Genomic DNA, 22926 nt, shown 5'->3' with positions numbered 1-22926 from the left:
TTATGGATCAGTAAGCTGGTGGACGTGTGTATTCGTATGTATGTGCATACCCTTGAGTAATAGTGTGATAGTCTCACTCAACAGTGACTGTATTCAGTGTAATTTCTAATTGAAGACATGTTTTCTCTGTGCCAGGTTATGTTTTCTTTCATGACACTACATTGTTCAGAAGCAGGCTGTATTGTTAAGTAATTAAAATCGGTGCATGGGCAAAGATTCACTTTTATCCACAGAAGCAACATGACGTATAGACGATCACTTCTGGCAGGGAAGAGCATTTCTCTTTGGTCTCAGTCCAGGTTCCATTGACTTTTACGATATTTGGATCAAGTTTTCAAATCATGTTGCTGTGATGATCTGCAAACCCACTGAGGACTTCATTGCTCATTGCCAGGACTAGTTGTAATGAAATGGTATGAAAAGCATTGGAACATAGGTGCCAAAACCTACATCTGCAGTTCAAGTTAAGAATTTCTTTGACTTGTCAGAGTGAAAGAAATGGAGTAGCACCAGCAAAGTTAATCTGACTCAATTTACTTATCCTCTTTTAATCACATTTGAAACTGCTATAGGATTGGTGTATTAGTAAGCAATCCTTTGAGAAGTGGTGAGCAGTGCTTTACCTGTCCTAAGGTCATGCAAAGTTCATCAGGCTCCGTCTGGAGCCTCTTCCTGGGATCTCGTTATTCTGAAATAGTCCTGACAGAAAGAAAATGGCTTCTTTGAGTGCTTGCTCTTCTATCATGTAAGCAGTTTATGGTGATCACAGAGGCTCTAGAACAGTGCAATAGTTTGGGACATAATTGACTAAATTTTAGTATAACTGCTGTACCTACCTGAATCAGAATTCATGGTAACAATCTCTGGAAATGCTCGAGTGAGAATTTGAATGATTCTTTGGAGATGTAAAATTCAGAAGGGATCTGTTTTGTCCCTTTTTCCCTACCTTGTCACTTTTTTTAACCATTCATTGTATCTAAATTTCTGAGTGCTCACTATGGTTTGTTGTGTCTTATTCTTCATGAGAGGCCTTTAGCTTGATTTCTTATGTTCTTAGTATGGTATTATGTTTTCCTGGTAGAAACATTTTTTTGAGCCTTATGTGTTGACTCTGTTATCCAGAAGCATTTTTAAGTGCCTTTTCTTGTCTCCTTTCCTAGGGCAATTTTTCCTTGGTTGGAGCTTCTGCAATCAGAGCGGCCTCTCACTCTTTTTCTGGTTTTACTAATTTTTGAGCAGGAGCCCTAACATAAAATCAAACCTTGAGAGTTTAAGGGTACGAGTCTTGGTGAAATTGCCACTTTATACTCCTTAGTCTTTTGCTTGCAGCTGCACCAAAGCTCAACTGAATGCAGCAGAGAAAGCAAAGGTAGCCTAAAAACCTGTTTTTCCATTTCTCTGTTTCCTGGGGCAACCAGGCCTTGAAGATACCATATGTTAATATGAAACATCCTCAGAAATCGGGTTTAGCTAATCCCTGCCAGTCTCTTTAAGTCAGCCAGTCTCTTTCTGCCATTTAGTGTTACGGTAACTGTTTGAGCTGACACCTAGCTTTTGAAACAGAGGCATCAAATTTAGTGGAGGCTCTGCTCACCTGCATTATCATTTGTGTTTTAAAGGTCAGTATTTTTTTTAAAAAAATATACTGCTTTTTAATGAGTTTTCAGGGCATAGTAAAAATGGCAGTTTAGAGAGGGATAGGTTTAGTACACTCTTTGGAGTCTTTCTTGTCTTGAATATCACAAAGGATATTCAAGGGGGGTACTTTGTCTACAACAACATTCATGAGCTCTGAAAATTTGGGATAAAACCTTTGTGTCTGCCCTGAAGAAATGAGTCTTCTGTCAAGTACCACATCATAGATAATTTTTATTTAGGGCCTTAAGTTCAGTAGCGTTCTTGGTAAGCTTATTTCTTCAGCTATTACTTTAGTGATGCAGCAAGTTAAACTTTCCGTCTTGCCTTTTCTATAACTCTGCCTATGCTTCAGATCTCAGACAGTGGACAAGAATTGTGAGGGACTGCACAGGTTAAAGATGACCATGGATCATCATTGCTTACAGGCTGGAGATTACTACCCCACCACCCTACTTGTGAGGAGAGCTGTGGAAGTACTCTGCCTCTTACTCCAGGCAAAGCCATCTGGGTTGGCTTTGGTTGAAGGTCAGTGGAGGGCTCACACTGAATGAGGTAGAAATGTGAGCCTTCAGCCAGCACTGAACAAGTAGGGACAGAAGGACCTTTAGCTTCCATAGCCAGAGGAAGGCATGCTGTCATAGCTCTTAGCCAACAACATTTTCCTTTAAATAAGATGTGCTGGGATGGCTTTTATATCATGTTTTCCTACATGATGCTGAGGAGAAATTCATGAAACTCTTATGGAAAATTATATCAGAACCTGTCTTGTAACTGTCCTTGCAGGAGCTTTCCACTGGCCTCCAAAACCTAGCCTTTCATCTGAGATGATTCTCCAGGCTGTTGATTACATTTTTCAGAGCTGAGGTGTCCTCAGTGAGGATTGCGTCAGGACTATCAGTTGTTATTTCCAGGTCCTCAATTTTCTTTTCAACCTCCTGCTGTTTTAATCCCAAACCTTCAAGCTTCCTGTCTATGGAAACCATAGTAGCCTGGAGTAAGTCCAGCCTTCCTAAAATAGGTACTGTATGTTTTATAAAAAATTAGATAATACTGGGTGGCCAATGACTGACTGCAGCTGTAGACATCGTCAAACCAAAGGCAGGTGAGCAGGTAAGCCCATTTATCAGGCTGAAAAGCTTGTGTGAGTATGCTGCCAGATCCTTTGCTGGTCCTAATTTCTTCAAAGGCATGTTAAAGTCGCTTAGGAAAATCACAGACAACACTCTAAAAATCTTAAATCAGGTAAAAAAGTGTGACCATTAGGGCATACCATATAGCATACCTGGAATATAATTTCACAGTTAAAAACAGCTCCTGAAAGTTTTATAATAAAATTATTTTTAAAATACATCTTAAATCAGTTGTTTTCATCGTCTCGGTGAATTTGGTTGTGATCTTAAACTGCCCACACTGTACCTGCACTTGGTTTGGCATAATTTTCTCTCATGTCTCTGTACATCATGGTCCTCCCTTCTCCATCCTGGGTGAAGGCTATGCCTGCAGCAGGCAGTGGCACCAAGCCCACTGTCTGCTTCCCCCTTCCCGTGGCTCTGGGGAAGGGTGCTTAGCCTGGGCTCAGCCTTACTGCTATGGGCAGGGCCAGGTGGGTGAGCCTTCTATGGAACAGGGTGGAGCACGAGCTGGGGTCAGTCATGGGAGTGCTGGAAACTTCTTTTGCTTGTGGAAATACCATAACCTTTCTGATAAGGGCATGTGTGGTGAGACATTTTATCTCTACATTTCTGCAAAAGTGCATGAGAAGGTAAGATTCCCAATAGGGGCAGAAACCAGAATTGAAGCCTTTACAAAGGATTTCTTACTCCAGTCAAATGAGGAACGTGCCTGTTTTACTGATTTTTGCTGTCTCTGCTGTCTTGGGCAAAGGTGTAAAGAGGCTTGATCCTTGACTTGTTCTCTAACACACACAAAAGCTCTCACTGTGGATACATTTAGAACAAACCTTAACTTTTACTGAAACACGTAGTGTGTTGGATGAGGGAAGATGGACCTCAGGAAAAAGCTGTGCCAGCAAATAGCATAATTTTGCTGCTACGAATGAAGGCTGTGCTGGGAACACTGTCAGTACAGTGTGCTTGGACAGCTGCACCCAGCAGAGCTATCCTATTCTGGATACAGCCTTGTCTTCTGTTCCAGTTTGTCATGCATGATTTATCCTTCTGTCACCTCTTCAGAACCCTAGGCACCTCTTGGCATAAAAAGAAATTAAAACACAATACAGATGAGTCTTCTCTGTATTGGAGTCTTGACCTTTAATATATCAGGTTTTCATATTGCAGCTTTTCCAGCAAATAGGCTGTCCTACAAGAACAGAGGTGCTTTAGTGATCTGCAGAGGTCCTACCATAGCCATGCTTCAGTTTTATTTGCTTCCACCTACCAGCTCTCAAGCTGCCTGAAATGCCTTTGAGAGGAGATAAGGTTTTCAGATTACCTGTGAGATCATAACCATAAACTCCAGCAGTCCAGCAAGGCAAAAAAAAATTATCACTAAAAATCAGAGAAAAGAGCCTGGCAACCTGAGTGATAGAAGGATTGCTTAAGGTTTTGTCCTGTTTTACCAGTTTAATTTTTATCAGCCTTTGAGGTTTATGTTTTTCCCCTTGGTGCCCTCATTACTTTTTCATTCTCTTATTAAAGAAAGTATTTGCACCTTACTCTGTGTCTGCTTTCCTCCTGAACAGACTGGTACATTGCTCCAATAGCAGTTTTGCAGTCAGACCCCTAAGATCAATAAACCATCTTAGTTAGTTGCTGAATATACCAGATCTGAATTTCAAAGATTCACAGTCACGCTTAAAATACCTGATGTAAATTTTAATAGGCATCTGAGGAATTGCTGTATATTTATATCATAAAGCTTTGCCAGTGTTACCTTTTGACCAGGTCACTGTTTGATTGGGTTTTGGTCTCATGTTTTTCTCTGGAACTATTCATGGGTGTTCGTTTTTTCCTCCAAGAGACAGACAACTATGTCTTCAGAGAAACAAAACAACTGTGTCAACAGATGGGAGAGAAAATACTGTGTCTGAAATAGTGCTAGGAATAAACCATGTTAAAAATAGGTAGTCTTGCCACAACTGTTTCTTTGGCCAATGTGGAAATCCTTCTTTCCCATACTTGCATGTTATCAAAACTATACTAAAATCCTGCTAGAAAAGCTGCCAAATAAACCTACAAAAACATTGCTACAACAATAACTACCCTTTTCCTGCCTTACTGTAAGAGTCGTACTAGTAAAGGAGAAAGACTAAGGAAGTTGTGCTACCATGGGAGAGCTCTGAACTGTGCCAGGGACTGACCCCTGGCCAGCAGCAACTAAAACACATCTCTTTCACTTGTGGCTATAGATTTTATTGATGTGACCTTCCTCTCCCCTCCCAACAGTACCAGCACAACACCAGAGGGTTGTCAGAAATTTGCCCTTTCTTAGAAATGTTTCTGCATTCCTAAGCTTGGAGGAAAATAATTTTCCTGTCCCGCAAAATATTTGGGGAAACCCACAGCAGTTCAGCTAACAAGTTGGGGTTTTTAATAAAAAAACTCTTTTCCTCTCCAAAGCTGGAAAGCAAACTGAACTATTCTTAAATGTGACTGTTACCAGCAGAATTACAGCTGCAGTTTAGACTTTGCATTTCTGCTTTCCATCTACTGTCTCACTTATTTTTGCTGTTTGTCTCCTTGCTTTCAATTGTCTCTTCTGTGTCTCAATTGATCCAATTTTAGTGGCTGACCAGCCAGCTCAGCATTATCACTGTCCTAATGGCTGTAAAGAAAGCAGAGAAGCCCTTCACTAAAAAAGTTTTTTCCCACAATGTCTCTGTGCATTCTTTGGTCCATTTTTGTTCATGCTTAGTGCTCCATGTTGTGCCCTATGGGAAGAGAGAAGATGTTTGCCTAATGTGTATTTTTCTGGGGTTGTTTAATTTTTGAAAACATTTGTACAGCTGACAGCACCTTTGGGGCAGGGACAGATTGCAATCTTAAACAGAGAACAAGTCAGTGCATTGACAGCAGCTGGAGGAGCAGAACAGGTAGAGCCTGGCCCTCAGAGCTCCCTTCCCCACATTCCCCACAGCTTTTTTCTATGGGGACTTGCTTGGGAGCTTGGCAGAAAGCAGCCTCAGGCAGCAGAGCATAATTTAGGGCAGTCCCATGGTATTTGTAATTGATTCTGATATCTGCAAAGGTAGATAAGGCTCCTTCATCTAGGGAGAAGGGCAGAGGCAGGCAAGTGGTGCAGCCTGCTGCTGGGCATAAATTCCCTATGACTGGTTCCAGCCCTGCTCTTTGCAACAGGCTTTTCCTTTCCCACTTGTCTGCAGTCGAGGAATGCTCCTGGGGATCTGTGCTTGGCTGGAAGTCGTCTCTGTAAGATTAATGTTGCTTGCGAAGACTGAATGAAATTTAAAGGAAAAGAATAGGTTTCAGATGATGTTAGAGGCTGCCCTGTTACTTCAGTCCATCAAGGGAAGAGCCACATTCCTTATCAAAGTAGACTATTTATTATCCCCACTCCTTCCTTGTTGCCACATGAGGAAAATGTAAATGAAGAGTCTGAATGCCCATTATTTTTCACTTGTCTTCCAGTAGATAAGAAAAGCTCCCAATTCACTCTGTGAAAAGGCTCAGTGAGGTTCATCAGCAATGTATGTACAGAATTTCCTATGGTAGCTTCTTACCTCATTTCTTTTGCGTTGACTTTTGCAATCCATAGTATATGTAGTATGTATATGTATATATATCTATGTCCACTCCAAGGATATGTCCCATGGCTTTTTTAAATTTTGTTTTTGCTTAACCGATGAGTGGATGAGTTAAAAAGACTTTACCTGCATGAGTGACAGCTTGATTAACAGCTGAATTCTACCTTCTTCCAGCCTGATAAGCTCCAAAGGAAATCGAGGGAAGTTCTGTGCAACATCCTCACCCCGTGAAAAACCAATATTCAAATGCACACCACCTATTCACTTTTGATCTGAGCACATGCTTTGCTTTGCTGAATTGACTTTACTGATTAGAGATGGAATTAAGCATATGCTTAAATTACTTGCTTAGCTGTGACTGAGGTTGCATAATTTCTCTGCCAGAGCTTTCCTCCCAAATCAGTGAGAGTAGGCTCAGGCCACAGTGACAGAGAGGTGATGCAGTTGTAGTGGGCAGGATGAGCCAATTAAGATGTATGCCCTTTGTATTGTAAAATTATGTTTTTGCTTTTTCATTACTGCCAGTTTCAAATTATGGTTGTGAATTGTGGTCAAGTGAATGTGGTTTCATGGGGCAAGTATACAAAATATTTTTGCTTCAGCTATAGAAATATATAGCTAAGAGCTCTTGTGCAGCTGTGTCCAAGCTAACTGCTGTTGAACTGCCTTGTTTTTCAAGACTCTTTCTTTCTTGCGTTGGACACAAAAATCATTAGAAAACATTCACTGGTAGCATTTAATAGCATTATTTGGAACATGAAATAAAGAAGCCAGACATTGGTGATGCACCATAATCTATTAGTAATCTGTTCAACTCCACTCCTCCACACATGCAAGAGAATAAAATAGAAGTCATTCAAATAAAATTTATTAAAAAAAAAAAAAAAACAAAACTTCACATTTATGATTATGTAGGGGTTTTTTTCTTTAAAACACCACCTATTTTTCTGAGAGTCAATGGTGACCACAAAATGCGAATAATTGTAAACAAAGCTAAGGAGAAGTTCAAGTTAGCTGTGGAGCCAAAAGTGTGATTCAGTAGCTGAAAATATCTCTGCGCTTCATGCATCAAACTCAAACACTGTGCTTTGGCAGTGCCCCCTGGATTAGAAGTAGAGTTTGAGGTCATTCCTCCTCCAGCCTGCCATGTATGGATGGGGCCCACGCTCATGACAAATTACTGACTTACTGAGCACACCCCAAGAGCAGAGTGACATCAGTGCAGAGGGATCTTGCCTCACTGAGAAGGACCAAATACCACTGCTGCCTTTGTCTTGGTAGTCATAAGACCTAGAGGACTAGACTGGAGGGACTGGGAGAAAGGACGCTTTAAACAGTCCCTCTCTAGACATGGCACTAACAAGGAATAGTGAGGTAGTTTCCTTGTGAAATGTGACATGATGTCCAGCAGAAGGACATGATGTCCACAATTTTATAGCAGAAGGGCTATAAAATTGTGTGCTCAGAGATGGTTTGGTGGCCCGTTCAGATTTTCAAGACAAGTGATCAGCTGCCAATGATGGTGTTATACAGGGACTGCCAACCTGAAACTACACTTGTGTAATTCTGTGCTGTACAAGCTGTCTCTGCAACTGTCTGAGACTGATCTCAGCTTAGATGGTCTAAATTCTGAGTGTCCTGAGTGAAGTCTGTACTTTTGATTAACGCCAGACTCACTGAGCTCTTACTTTTATTTTATAGGGAACCTTGGCTTAGATTTTGCAGGTAACAACCAAAACACTGTAAACAGACTCTAAATCCTTCGATTATTTTCCCTGCTGCAAAACTCAATTGCTCACAGACATCCCACTTCCCTCCTGGTATCCTGCATGGCTGACCAGTTGCCAGCTTCTCAGGGACAAGTTAACTTTCGCCTGCTGCTGAGATTGTCCAGCACTGTGGCCACTACTCTGCCATGGGCTTGATGTTGCAACGGTCTTTTCATGGAGATGGAGATGGAGATGGAGATGGAGATAGTTTTGACAGCTCAAGTGGTTGCCATGGTCTAGTGGGATACCTGCCATATTGTAGCCTACTGACTTATTGGCCTTAATGGCCACTTAGTGCCTCTGCCTCAGTTTCTTAATTGTCTGCCTTGCTGCAGTGGTTTTCCCCAATGCGTGGGTGTCATAGCAGCATAGTCATTCAAAGAGAGAATGGAAGCCAAGGCCACTCAGTGTGGGAGGTTCCTCATGATGATTTTGCCAAAGTCTGTTTTGCCAAAGAACATGTTTGGATCCCAGAGAGCATGAGCTTTACCTAGAATCCTATCTTGGGCTTGGCTGAGATCTGATGTTTTCATTTTCCCTGCCTACTCTCGGAGGATCGCCAGATGTACTCCCATCTTCCTGCCAGCTGCCTGCTCAAACAGCCCTCTTGGCAGCAGCAGCCTAGGCAAGTGGTTTGAGCAATGTGTGTTTGAGGACACTGTGTCAATTGTCAGCTTGACCATTGTCTAAAAGCATCAAGCCTGGTTACTGAGGGTGCTTGTCTCAGCTGGCAGTGTCTAAACCGTTTTTTGCAGTGATGTTATAGACCTATACTTAGGGGGATGTGCTCTTGCTAATTTAGCTCCTGGCTGAAGTGAAAAAAGTAACCCAAAATCATAGTTTCAGCGGTGGCAGCAAAATAAGCTCCTGGGCAGACTGGCTCTGAAGATAGAGGAGATAACATAGGGAGGCTCCCAGGAAGAAATCAGGTTCTTGATTTTAATAAAGTGAATTACCTACATATAAAGTAAACAAAGTTCACAGATGTTCCTTTTAGTTAAATTTTTTTTGTAATGCAGAGCCTGAGAGACAATAAAACCAGCTCCACTAACACACATGCATTAGTAAATATGTCTATTTTTATTTATATAATATATATAAATATACACATATGGATATCTACATATATTTATGTAGATAAACATATGTATGCACATAAATTTATGCATGTACAAATTTGAACAAACTGAAATTTTACAAAGATTTCTTAGTGCTCTTTGCATTGGGATCTGCAACATTGTGTTAGTGGGATCCCAAAATGAAGAAAAGCGGTCTATGAAACAAATTTTAATGGGCTACCACACTGCTATTGAGAAAATCGTGGAAAACAAAAGAAGCATATATACTGAAAAATAAAACAGGCTTCAAATCTCTTGCTGTTTTAATAATGAAGACAAAAATGTTTACAGCATAGAGACATTTGATTCAAAAAATAAATTATATACCTTTTACTTTGGAAGTAGTTCAAAATTTGATCTGTTAATTTTATCAAACTGGTTGCAGGAAAACATATTTCTGCAGTATCAGGAGCTGCCAGAATGACCTGGAATTAAGAGGGCAAAGGTAGAGTTGCTTTAAGTATTTTAATTAATCCGTTCAAAGACGATTTGTTTGAACACATTAAGGACACCAGTAAACTAATGGGAATAATTTTCTTTCACTTTTTCCAAATTCAATTGCATATGGTATGATTGCATTTGATCAGGGCATGAACATCATTTCACAGCTGATTGTCTTCTGGCATTGATCATATGAAGTCAATTTAAAGTATGACATTGCCTTCCTCATGTCAGAAGATTTTTTGCTTCTAGTCTTAGCTGCCATAGCTATCAAATTGTGTGTATAATAAATGATATTTTGTTTAGAGGGTGATAACTGTAAAATATTGCCCATTTGGAGAAAAAGTGCTGCGATTGAGATTGATGCCTGGAACTTAATGCATCATAGCTGCAATCAAGCAAATTTTAGACCTCTTATTTCTCCCATTACAGATGATAACTCACAGAGTTCTATGGACTTTCTGTGTTTGAAAAGGAGAAAAGGAGCAAAAAGTAAAATGAGAAAATGAGAAAATTAAAATATTAGAAAATCCACTCTGACTGGCTTCACACTCTCTACATATTACAGTACAGATGTTTTCATGGTCAGTTCATTGCATTAAGTAAGAAAACATCTCTAAAGAGGGAACTCATGCAAGATGATTTGAAGATTTGCATACAGCCCCACTGTTTTGAGTTGCCAGTCATGAATTCAAGTTGGTTGTTAATGCACTGCAGAAGTATGCACATTTTTCAACCCATATTGCCTGTCTCTTCTTTAGTACAAATTATTCTGTATAATCCTGGAACCTGGCTGCAACTTAATGGTGCCTTACAGATGTGGTCAAAGTGAGGCTTTAGGTAAATTCCCAAACCAGGGTAAGTTACAGTCTGTGCTGGAATGCTATCTGCTGCAAGCCAGTTAAGGAGCAACACGAGCGTGGCTTTATTTGCCCTTTGTACTCTTGAAGCAATTTAACCTGTTAACTTTACTATTTTAGAATCTTTGAATAATTAACAATAAAATATTATCCAGTTGCTTTGCAAAAATTTTAGTTTCTGATGAAAATACACATGAGATTTCTGACTTTTTTTGCTTTGGAAGGTGCACGGGAATCTCCCTGTCAACCCCCTACCCTCGACTGACCTTAAAGTGTCAGTTTAACAAATATATAAGAAGTAATATAAAGCAAAGATTTTGTTGTTGATCCATGACATTAATTAATTCTTATTGTCAGATGATGCTGATGCCTCTGTTACATTTTTGTTTCACCACTGAAGGTATAGTTACATTGCTAGAAAATGACTACAGAGGTTGCCAAGGCTGCTAGCAGCCTTTCAAAAGCAGATGGTGTAAGAGTCATTATCAGAGCACTTCTGCCTGTGTTTCCAGGTCCCGTGTAAAAGGCTATTCCCAGAGCGTTTGAGAGGCAAAGTTCAAATTGAAAAAGCTCTTCCAAACAGTGAGACATGCTGTCATTTTCATACTCTCATTTCCCTTCTGATGAGCTTGTCTATTCATAGTCCCAACGGCTGGCAAACAACTGCAGGAGATTAGGAGAGTCATGACCAGGTATGACCAAATAGAATCACAGAATCATTTAGGTTGGAAGTCCAGCTGTTAACCCAGCACTGCCAAGTCCACAACTAAGCCTCGTTCCCAAGTGCCACATCTGCACGTCTTTTAAATACCTCCAGGGATGGTGACTCAACCATTGCTCTGGGCAGCCTGTCCCAAGGCTTGACAACTCTTTCCACAAAGTTTTTCCTAATATCCAGTCTAAACCTCCTCTGATGCAACATTATGTAATTTCCTTTTGCCCAATCATTTGTAAGTTGTAAGAAGAGGTCTAGCAACTTCTAAACACTAGAAAATGCTCAGCAGTGGTGGTTACATTGCTGTGTGTCTTCGGTGGGCAGGTATTGGAGGCACACTCGTTTTCTTCTGCAGCAAAGGAACAAAGTATTATCCAAACAATAACTCTGGGGGCTTTAATTAGGCAGCAAAATCCTGTTTGATGACAGATGCATTATCTGGGCTTGTTAGAGACTCTGCAGGTTGGCTGTTCCTTCAGACCACGTCCTGTTTGCTAGAACCAGTGCTACTGTGAGAAGATAGGTTAGTAAGGAGATGCATTAGTACTGCCAGGACAAAACCCTGCTGTCCTTAACCAGATCTTGGTTTGGATAATACTTTGCTTCCTTGTAAGTCATGATTAAGTTTCTTAAATACTCAGAAATAGATCCAGCCTGTATTGAATGGATCAGATGCTAGAGTATTCTTTGAGGAGCTATGTTAAGATAGTCAGGTTACCACAGCAAGAGGGAAGACATTGGATCCATCAGTTTTGAGCTAAAAATAAGTTAGGGCAAAATGGAATATAGTGTTCCTCGTAGATTTCAATTTAAACCCTCTCTATGAAGCTGGAGCAGCAGAAGTGTGATTTTGTTCCATAAATTATATCTTTCACTTATGGCTTTATTCTCTTTTCATGAGTCTCCTCTGTTTCTGCCAGGTTGCCATAAAGAGGATTGAGTGTAAATGAGAATAAAACCCCTTGTCGTTAGGTTGCAGATAGGATAAACAAGTTCATGATGCATATTAATTAAAAACTCTGTGCAAGTGTAGCCAACATCACTAAAACTAGTTTGGCCTGTGAAAGTACAGGAGTATCTGCTTTAGGGCTGGAAGGTATCCATGTCCCACCAGGGGGAGGATGCTATAATCCAGAGTACCTCTAGGTCCTACTGAACGATGGAAGAATAAGGACTCATCATGACTTCTTTTTTGCTTTGCTTTGCTTTTTTGGCTGGGACATTTTTCAGGTCAATGGTAAAAGTAGCGATTGAAATGCTGGTCCTGCTAAATATGGAGTTTTGCCCTTGAGCAGAGCCGTTTCACCAACAGATTAAAACCATATTGGGCCCTGTCTGTTCAAAGGTTCAGAAGTGGTTCCTGGCTTCACACCCAGATCATTTCCTAGAAAGCTGTAGATTGGTGTGATAAAGCACCAGGGGCTGCAGCCAGAGCGTATGTTATTTTATACACTTAGATGCCTGTATAGACTGCTGTTGACATTGCTGGTCAATAACACATTATCATTTGATTTTTGTTTTTGTTGCTGGTAGCACACGTTGCAGGGAAAACCAGCATAAGTGTATCTGTTTTATTGCCAGCCAGTTCCAGGCCTGCTTTACCTTTCAGCTTTTGGCACCTTGTTTCCACTAGCTCACATCTGTGCTCTGCTAGCAGTGGAAGCACCATGTGTTGCCCACTCCACAGAGGACAGGCTTTCCCTGATGGAAGCAGAGGGAAGTTTGCTTTGGCTTCAGGATATGGTATCGTCAGGCCACAGGCGCAAATCTGCATGTTAAGTGTGCTAAGTTTGAGATTTTCTTCTCCAGGTCCTCTGACATGCTCCTCTACCATGACCTGGGTAAGCCCTTGAGGAGCATGTACCTTCTTTTGCTGTGGTACCTGATCACCTGAGATGGTAGCCAGCCAGAGCCCAGTGACACAACCAGGGCAAGAGAGCAGGAGAAGGGGCGACATGAGTCGCACTTCTTGCTGGAGTCCTGCGCACCCCTGGAGTGCTGCCCTGTGCAGGAGCACATCCACCTGGGATGCTCACATGTGGGTGTTCAGGGAAGCCTGAAAGAAAGTGCCCTGAGCAAAATGCATGCTGTGGTTGTCTGTGTGTTCACACTGGTCTTTGCAAAATCAGAACAGCCAGGCCCACTGGAGTACGTTGTCACTACAAGATCACTGAAGGTTTGCTGCCTCAGTACTTATAAGGTGGGCGTTGCAGCCAGCCCCGCTGTGTACAAATTAGATCTGAGTCTCCAGTTCCTGGTGCCTTGTCTGCATGCCCCAGTGAAGGGTATTCAATAACCTACTCCCTGCAAGGTGTAAGCAGAGCAGCCTTTGGCTGTCTAATGTGTCTAACACATGAATGAACATATCTCCTGGTGCTTTGTGCCTCGGATGCACATACACTCCTGCACACGTGCCTACAGCAGGTCCTCTGCATTCCGAACATGCTTTCTTTGTGGTCTTTCCCAGAGTGCCATCACATGTAAAGAGAAATGTAAGGATTATGACTGTTTTTCACAGTGTATGCTAATAACATACTTTCTAAAACATACTAGTATCATATGGAAAAGGGAATTCCTTGAGGTGATCTCACTTATAAAGCACAGTGCTAAATAGGAAAGGAGCAGGATGAAAGACAATCACGTTGCTCTGGTTCAATAACAGGAAAGTATTTGCATTTATTAAAAATTACGTGATCTTAAGTTAGGATTTGGGCATGATGTTTTCAAAAGTAGACAGAAATTAGGCAGAACACTTGGAATGACAAGGCCTAAATGTAAAGATACTATAAAGACACCTCATGCTTTTTGTTTACCCGGCTTTTTGTATATATCATGTATGAAAATACATCATTGTATGCACCTACTGGCCTTGTATGTCTATTGTTTTCACTTTGACATGCATTAATTGATGTGTATCCTAGCCCACAGCAAGTTAGAAACCACAGGAGAACTACTGATTGCTGGAGCCACATTGCTCTGAAGGACTGTGACAATCTCTGAAGTTCTTGCATGTATTGATGTAGCCAACACCATAATGTCAGTTAGGTTATAAAATCAAACAGCAGGCTGAATTGATCACAGTCATTAAAAATCTTTAATATTTGTTTTCCAAATAGGTGGAAGAGACAGTCAACAGCCATATTTGCTGGAGTAGTGAACCAAATTGCTTTGACTGGAACCATTACTCACTTGCACCTTTGATGGCAGCAGCCAGGTAGGAGAGTGAAGGACGGGTGGTTTTGCATGAGCTGAGGGAGCGGGTCTGAGAGCACAGTTTTTCGTTCTCAAAAGGCTTCATGTGGAAGTCACCCACATTTAAATCCTGATTATTTGTTCTTTTGTTACAACTGAAGCCAGCTTTTGCTGAAATTAGAGACATTTCTCTTTTGGGGCAGGTTTTTGTTAATTTGGAAGCAATGTCTTTGTTTTTTTCCACATATTTGGTTTTCCACTTTCTCTTCTCTTGTGCAATTCTTTTATCAAGTATCCAGGGAGTCCACTTCGTGAACTAAACAAGCAGAAAAGTGTGCTTGTAAAAGTACAAGAAGACATGGGGGGGTGAGATTTTTATATCTGAACTGTCTGGGGATTTTTATTTGGTTTATCCTAAAATATAACTTGATGATTTCTACTTGAAAATCTCACCATTTCAAGTGCACCGTGGACAGTACTGTTCAAGGTCTAATTTTTCCTCTGGGTCTTGAACACTTGGGCACATAGAAACTGCAGTTATGAAAATGCTGATGCTGTTGAATGCAATACCACCCAAGACAGCTTAAAGCTATTGGATTCCCAACTTTGATCTGACACAGAGGTCTTACTGTGGCATCAGATAATTCAGAAGACAATTTATCTTGTCAAGGAAAGGTCAGTTTTCAGCTTCTGATTGCAGTGCCATGTTTATTTGGGTTGGTTGACCAAGTTGGTCAGTTTTCACATTCACAGTCTCAAAAGCTGTGTCTGTGTGCAGTACACAGTTACTTTTGTTGCTGTAGGAGACCTGAAGCACTGAGAAGCTCCTCTTCTCTCATCTTCTCTCTACAGGTGCATCCTTGATGGTCAAAGACCTGTTAGCCCTTAGAATTTAATAAGACAAGCTTGAAAGAGTGAAAGGTAAAGGAAAGTCTGATCTCTCTTGTCGACTTTCCTTTTTTTTTTTTTAATTATCCAATATTTATCCTCAGCCAAGGAAGCTAGGTGTACAAGGAGCACCCTGGAGTTTCTCATGTGGTATCATGAGCACAGAAGGTGTTCAAAGAAGACACAGAACATATTTTGAGAAAACGGTGCCAGATTTTGCAGAATTATGTAAATAGCGTTGGACCTATGTTTCATTCTATAGATGAATTCAGTGAAAGAAGGAGTTAAATTGAGAAGGGAAATCCCTTGAACTTTTGCTCAACCCTGGAACTGATCGCAAGTGTTCTGCAGTCCAGGATGGTGTTATATGGGACATTTCTTCTTATGGATCCCTCTCAAGGTCCCTGCAATGGGAGTCGTGGGTACCTGTGGTGTTCTCTTTCCCCTCTGCAGTCTCTGAGAGCAACCAAGATGTTTCTGCACAGCCTGGGATCAAAGTTGGGTGGGCGAGAGGCTGTGAACTGATGGCTGTCAGCAGGGCTGTTACCCCCGCCAGAGGGCCTGTGGAATTTCTGTTTAAAGTTCAGCAGGAAAATAAACTGTCCTCATGCACCCCTGAGCTCTGTTGCCAGTTTGGAAAGCATTAACAGCGTGTGAAATTTATAAGGAGGAGTAATGGAACACTGCTGGAGTATGGAAACCTGGCCATGTCCTGACTCACCAGGCAGGATTTAAGTGGAAAACTGAGAACTTTGGTACACAAGAGTACAGCGGCCATCCTCTGAAATGGGGTTTTAGTATATATTTTTTAGGTTTTGTTAGCATGTAACTTAATGGCTCTTACGTGCACTGGGCCCTTATTGCTGTGGCTCTTATACAGAGAGAAGTCTCCCCGATATGTGTCAGCCGAGTAATAGCACCCTTCATTATTTGTTTGGAACAACTGCATTTTAGAATAGATGATCTCAATTAACATAGTTCAAACCAGTGCTATTGTAACTATGATGATATGCACCAGTACCTCATGTGCTAAGGATATTAAGGCAAGCACTTAATACTGGTAGGGTAGTAAATACATTGTGTGAGCTAATAAAAGGCTCCCACTAAGAAATGGAACCCTATTACTGCCTCCTTTACAGGTGAAAGCTTGCAGTCTGATTCCACCACTAGACACGGGATGGTAGGAAGGCACATTTTCTTCAAGAACCACAGCATGCAATGCTGCAAAACCAGCAGTCCCAGGCGTCCTTCAGGGAATGTTTGCTGCAGCTGAGCAAGATTGCAAGCTGTGGTGTGGAGGACCAGCTGCCTTATTTTGGCTGAGAATCCTTTGAAGATACTGGTTCTGATTCTCTACTGCCTGAAACCCTTTGCTATTTATACCTGGGTAAAGTGAATGCCAAGCGAGCATAAAATACCACTACACTAGTGCTAAAGGAGCTGTTATCCACTTTGCCCAAATATAAATGACTATGCAAAGGGTGAAGCAAGTTCAAGGTCTCTCTTTTTGTTGTGACATTGTCCCTAAATCCAGCTGCTCATTGCTGACAGCGTGACTAGAAGGAGGCTGAATCCTCCTGTAGGTTTGAGCTCAAGATGTGCAAACTCGGGGAAGCGAGAGCACTTGCTTCTGGTCCCGCTAGTAGCCAGAGAGAGGCAAAACATGTTTCTTCTTTCACGACCTGGAGGCGGCCGAGCAGGGTGGCTGGACAGCAAATCCAGCAATCCATTCGTCAGTTCCCTGAGCAGCCCTGTGCCGGGGCGCGGATGAGACGCGAGAAGGTCCAGGGGAGGCAGACATGGGCACCGCGCTCTCCAGCCTGGCGGCTGCGGGCACGGAAGGCCGCGGTGTGGAGGCAGCGGGCGCGGGGCTCCGGCGGGGCCGGGCGGGGTGTGGGAGGAGGAGGCCGCGCCCGGCGCAGCTGCGCTGCCAGGCCCCGTTCTCTCGGGCAGCTGCCGAGCCCTTCTGCCGGCGGCGGGGTTCGCCTGCGGGACGGCGTTTGTCTTCATTTCAGAGCGTTCCCCCCCGCCCCCCCCCCAAACCGAAACCAACCCCCAGAGCCATAAGAATCAGCGCTTGTTTAATGAAATCTAGCAACTTCATTCTCCTCCCTCCCCCCGCACAATATGTGTGGCCCGTGCAGCCGCAGACGGCAGTGCACTGACATCCCGCGTCTTGGAAGGACACGGTCCTTGAAATCCTCTGGCACCGCGAGCTACTGCTTTCAAACTAGAGCAGAGACAGATAAGGATATCGTGAAGGAGAAATTTGGCGTTGCGAATTACAAAACCGAATCCTTAAAAAACCTGCGTACTTTTGGCAGTATTTCGTGTCTCGTAAATAGAACCCATATATATTCATGCGTATTTTAAGCAGAATATAGTGTACTGCAATTTCTGCCATCTAAGCAGATATCCTGGTAGAGTAATTTAAAAACAGAGTTGGGTTTTTTTTTCGTAGCCAGCACTAACAAGGCCAGCGTTCTCTGTCAGGCATCCTGGCCCCAGGCATCAGGCCCAGGGGCTCCCAGGTGTCCATATACCTGCTGAAGGCAGTGCAGGAGTTCTGGAGTTGACCCAGCACCGGGTGCAGGCATCAGTGGCTGGCTGTCCCTGAGCAGAGCTGTGTGGGGACGGTGTGCTGCAATGCACGCTTCTGTGCGAGAGATACTTTTAAAAAGCAAGGCATGAAATACAGGCAGCTGGAGGGATTCTTTATAATACCTAGATGAACCTCTATATGTTTTATTTCTTTATAATTCTTTCTTTATAATTTTTTCTGGGAATAGGGGGTCATAACAGAATGAACAATTGAACCACTGAACCCCCCACTTGATGGTATTAATTTTATTTAACTTCTAAGACATATATATACACCTATTTGCATCTGTATTTTCCTCTGTCTAAAAATATCTTTAGATACGAGGCTTACAGCTTCAATTAAGACGTGGAGTGAACAATTGCAATTTTAAATCTGCCAGTGACATGTATGCAGAATTATTGCTACAATCCATGCTATAGTAACCCTAAATAATTTCAAAATATAAGCAGGACACTATACTACAATGTCAGTCTTTGAAAGTAATCCTATGAACTTTGATGTGTTCTAAACAAAATTTGAAGAATTTTCATTTTTGAAAAATTACAGTGCCCCGTACAAATCCATTTGAGTGGAGTCTCTTGTTCGCTGACACTTTGTTAAAAAGTTCTGAGACTGCAAAGTTTTAGCCAGTTGGGAAGCTCAGATCCACATTAGCAGCAACCTCCAGATGGCTGCACTTTCATTTGGTACTAAGCCTTCTAGCATCTCAGCGTTTGCATGTTTGGGATGGTGATGTGTACTCTTCTGCTTGTTTTTGCCAGAAAATGTACAAGGCATTGTATGATAAGTTTTGACACATAGTGTAGCTCAAGGAAGAAGTGAGAAATAGAGTGTGGGGAGAGAGAAGGGACAAGGAAAAGAGGAGGACAGGAATAAGGAATAAGAAAAAGGAATAAGAAAATGCAGCAGGAGAAGTTTTTGTCAGTGTAATGAATTCAGCCTGACTGGCAAATACAATCTGACTGCAAGTTATGAATTTCATTGAATTTGATCCAAGAAAGACACAGCTGAGCAATCTGCAGGAAGCAATCTTTTCCTAGAAGTATGCAGCTCCAAACTGTACAAATTCTTCCACTGGTCATAAAATGTCTGTCTGCCACTGAACCTACGCAATCAGATACTTTTGAATCAAGAGAAAATGTTGTACTGAAACAGTCAACTGAAGAATAACAAAAATATCACTAAATGTAGAGTTTTGAATGAAGAAAACCTGTATAATTTCAAGTTGGCCAATGAAGCCTTAGTGATAAGGACAGTTAATCATTCTCGTGCAGCTGTTTCCTGACATTTCTGCAAAATGTTGTGGAAAAATTAATGAAGGTTTGTTCAGTAATGGTTTCAAGCTTGGCTAGTGGAAAATATGACAGTATTTCCATCGTCAATTAAGAACAAGCAAGGCCTTTTTTTTTTCCGTAGGGGAAGTGGTATGCAGTTTGTACTTCACAGGAAACTGTAGACTCGAGAGCAGCTGTGTGATAGTAACAGGTATGCAGAGAATATGGAGAAAGGCCCAGGCCCTCTTCTCTTATTACATGTTCTTCAGTGTACTAGAAGTAGTTCTGTTATATACTGGAAATGTGGGATACTTACACTATCTACTATGTGGGGTATTCCTTCGAGTATCTGGCTCTGAAAATAAATGCCCTTCCTGACACTTCAGTAACAAAGCTTGCATTAATAAGGCTTTCATTGCAGTTTTATTCCTGTGATGTCTGAAAGGACTAATTTCTTCAGGGGGAGAGACACAGGGATTTTTTTCCCATCTCTGAAACTCAAGTTACTTGCAATTTGACCTCGGGGTGTCTGGTTGTCATAGCCGTGCAGCATACCTTGGTGGGCACATCTGGTTGCTGTGCTGCCTGGGTGCAGAGCAGCAGTGGGGCTAGAGGGGAGCTCGCTGGCCTCGTGTGCAGTGTGGGCATGGGCTGTGTGTGCCAGCTGGGTGTCATGCATGTGTATGTGGTGTTGCAGATAGCCAAGGAAGCATGGCCAGGGGCTGCACTCTTGTTGCAAATCGGCATAGCTGAAAGTCACTATAGCAGCTGGGCAGTGGCCTTTGTCCACTCCTTCACTTGGTGGCCCGCAGCCCCTGGCAGGCAGCCAGCTGCCAAAAGCCTTCTCCAATGGCACCTTGGGGCTCTGGCTCCTGCCAGAGCTCCTCTGTGCTTGAGCTTCTCCAGCCCAACTCATTTAGGGGTATGCTGGATCCTCTCTGTGCTTGAATAGGCAGTATGGGACAGAAGGTCGTCGGGAATTAGACAATTTCACTCTTCAGAATAAATTGTGAAGACTAGTCCCATACAGCCAGTATAATTTTTACTCAAAGGGTTCTAAATTTTATTTTGTGTTAGAAATGCATTAGTGTGAAATGTCCAAGTCTGGTACGGAAACACTGTAAATCACCGCAAAATTTTAGGTGAATAATTTAGGTGCTCCGTACCTTTCTAGTACCTTCCTGCACTGTGAGGTTTTGTACAAGCCTGCCTCCTGTAAAATTTCTTCCTCTGACTTTCCGAGATACTTTGAGCCCTACCATAAATACGATTTCTAGCCTGTTTACACAGTATGATGATTCATGCTAAAGTGGTGGATAGAAGATGCATTATAATGAATGGTTTATGCTTTCCTAATATCACTCTGTAAAGGCAACACTTACTTAATGCTCTTGCAAATTTAGAAGACGCTTAGCAAGCTTGCTAAAAATGTTTGTCTTGCTCTCTGTAATAGTAGCTGTAGGGTGTATAGTTCTTATTGACAGGTTTAAGACAGTGTAAAACAGTTAATAATAACAGACTTGTATCCATGATTTGTGACCATTCACGCAAGTGCATAAAAGTCAGCACCAAGTTCTCTCTCCCTGATGCAGTCCACTGTGAAAAGTTTCATTTAGGATTCTCCCAAGTCTGCAATCTCTAGTGCAGGTAAACCTGTTGCTGGAGTCAGTGGCAGCTTTACCAGTATCAGTGTTATCAGACCATTAGAGACAGCTCAGTAAGAGCCTCTAGTTAGTCTTGATTTGGGACATTAAAAGATTATTCATGCAAGCATCCCATCTGTAACCACATGCATGCTGCCACTGCAGTCAGTGCTCTCGTGCCTGCAGTGGGACTGCTTGTGTGCTGCAGGGTGTGCTTGGGAGTAAGGGAAAGACGAGGGCTTTGCTTTTGCATTTTATCTGATGTGGGAAATCTGAGGGTGCTGGGTCAAACATGAGCTGCTTTTAAACGTCTCAGCGTGAGGGCTGTGCCTACAGCTGCTTAGGAATTTCCCATAAAAACAATTTGTCAATTGAAAGCGGAATTTCCACAAGAACAAGTTTTCCACTGGAAAATTTCCATATAGCTATTTTTATTTTTTGTTTTCCCATGGAAATCTCTGAATTAAATACTTCCCTTTAAGTCACTTTACTCCATGAAGAAGACCTTTGTTCAGCTGATCTGAGCTAAAATGTTTTCAGTTGCCATTAAGTTGCGTCTGCCTGTTATGTCTCTCATTTCATTATGAATGGCAGTTCAAAATTTCTATTCTTAAGAAGTTACTGTGGGCAGATCACCTTGACACTCTTTGTGTCCCACACTGGGTTGTAGTCACTTGTCTGAAAAAGTCTACTCACTACTGAAAAAGCAATGTCAAAGTGAAACAAATTCTAAAATAGAGGCCTCAAGCCCTGGGAAAACCAGAGGAGCCTTGTTCATTTGTGAACTTACGTCTTTGCTGTTTAAACTCAGTTTCCCAAAATTTTGAGTATATTATACTGGTAATTTAAAATGTATGTGGGAGTTGCAAAACTCTTGGATTCCATTTGAGATTAGTGGGAAATAAAAAGTATGTTTAAGTGATTGTAAAATTGACTAAGATCACACAATCAAGATGAAGGACTTCCACTTGGCTTGTTTTAATCCCTGCCCTGACAACCCCTATCGAGGCCAGCTGGGTAATGGCTGAGATAGTACTGGAGGTGATTGGACACCTGGTGCTGAGCATATGGGAAGGAAGGAGAATGCTGCTGACACCAAGGTGTTCGTCATATGACACAGTGACCTCTTACAGATGAACATTAAAAAAGAATGAGTATCACTTTTACTTTTTAAACTAGCAGTTTGAATAGTACCACCGTTTGTAGTAGGTGCTGGGTTCTCCTTATGGTAGTGTGTCTCCAGATTCCTGTGAACCTTTTTCTTTGTCTTGCTATCTCGAATGAGTTCTTAATTCTGTTCTCATTGACACATGGAACAAGTTCTAGTCACAGCCGTAAAACTTTGGTTATATTGCATGGTGGCCAGCTGGCAGTTTCGGTGATCGTCCCCTGTTGCCCCCGAGGGAAATGTCCCCCAGGAGGAAGTGGGCTGTACCAGAAAGTGCACTGTGTGACAGCCAGTGTGCCAGAGGAAGCTCACAATCTACATGAGCCTGAAAGCAGGTGCAGATCTTTTCACCTGGTGCACGCAGGAAACAACATGGCCAATGTCTGACTTTCCTTCAGGCAACCTCCCCCGTGCTCCTCAGAAAGGCATGGGAGTTGTGGTTAAATATAACCATCCAACCTTTTACTTGATCGCAGACTGAACAGGGGCTAAGAAACTTTTAGCCATTATCTCAATTTTAGGTATCTCTTCGACTGGAGGGCAGTTGACTCTCAATCATATCTTCCAAATGAATGGCTTGGAGAGAAAATCCTGGGCTACCTTTACCTACAGAAAAGCACACATCTAAAGGAATCTCCTCTGTCCCTTTTTCTGCCCCTCTCATAGGATTCTCTTGAGTTCCCATTCCCTCTGACTCTGTCACTGGTTTGTTTTGATCCTCATAATTTTCACTGGGTAGCCTGAATTAGATTTCTGAATGCTGACTGTTGGATCTGAACCTTCTTCTTCCGGGAGGATAGGACTGGCAGCTTATGGAGAACTTGTTTGACTGTGAGATCAGGAAGGGTTTTTGAGGACTGCCTTAGTCATTTATCCAGCCAGCATACCCATTCTT

General features: G+C 42.1%; 1 protein-coding gene across 8 annotated transcripts in view; it reads left to right on the top strand.

Moving 5' to 3' along the window:
- HIVEP2 (HIVEP zinc finger 2) overlaps window positions 1-22926 on the top strand; it is a 135654-nt gene that overhangs the window by 69915 nt on the left and 42813 nt on the right. For all 8 annotated transcript variants that reach the window (XM_040057506.2, XM_040057514.2, XM_040057511.2 and 5 more), the window contains one exon: window positions 14381-14478. The gene's annotated coding sequence lies outside the window, so the exon portion shown is untranslated. The remainder of the gene's footprint in view (window positions 1-14380; window positions 14479-22926) is intronic.

This window comes from Hirundo rustica, chromosome 3 (genome assembly GCF_015227805.2).
Source record: "Hirundo rustica isolate bHirRus1 chromosome 3, bHirRus1.pri.v3, whole genome shotgun sequence".
Taxonomy (NCBI): Eukaryota; Metazoa; Chordata; class Aves; order Passeriformes; family Hirundinidae; genus Hirundo; species Hirundo rustica.
Note: the sequence above shows the minus strand (reverse complement) of the source record. Positions and strands in the feature narration are given on the sequence as shown.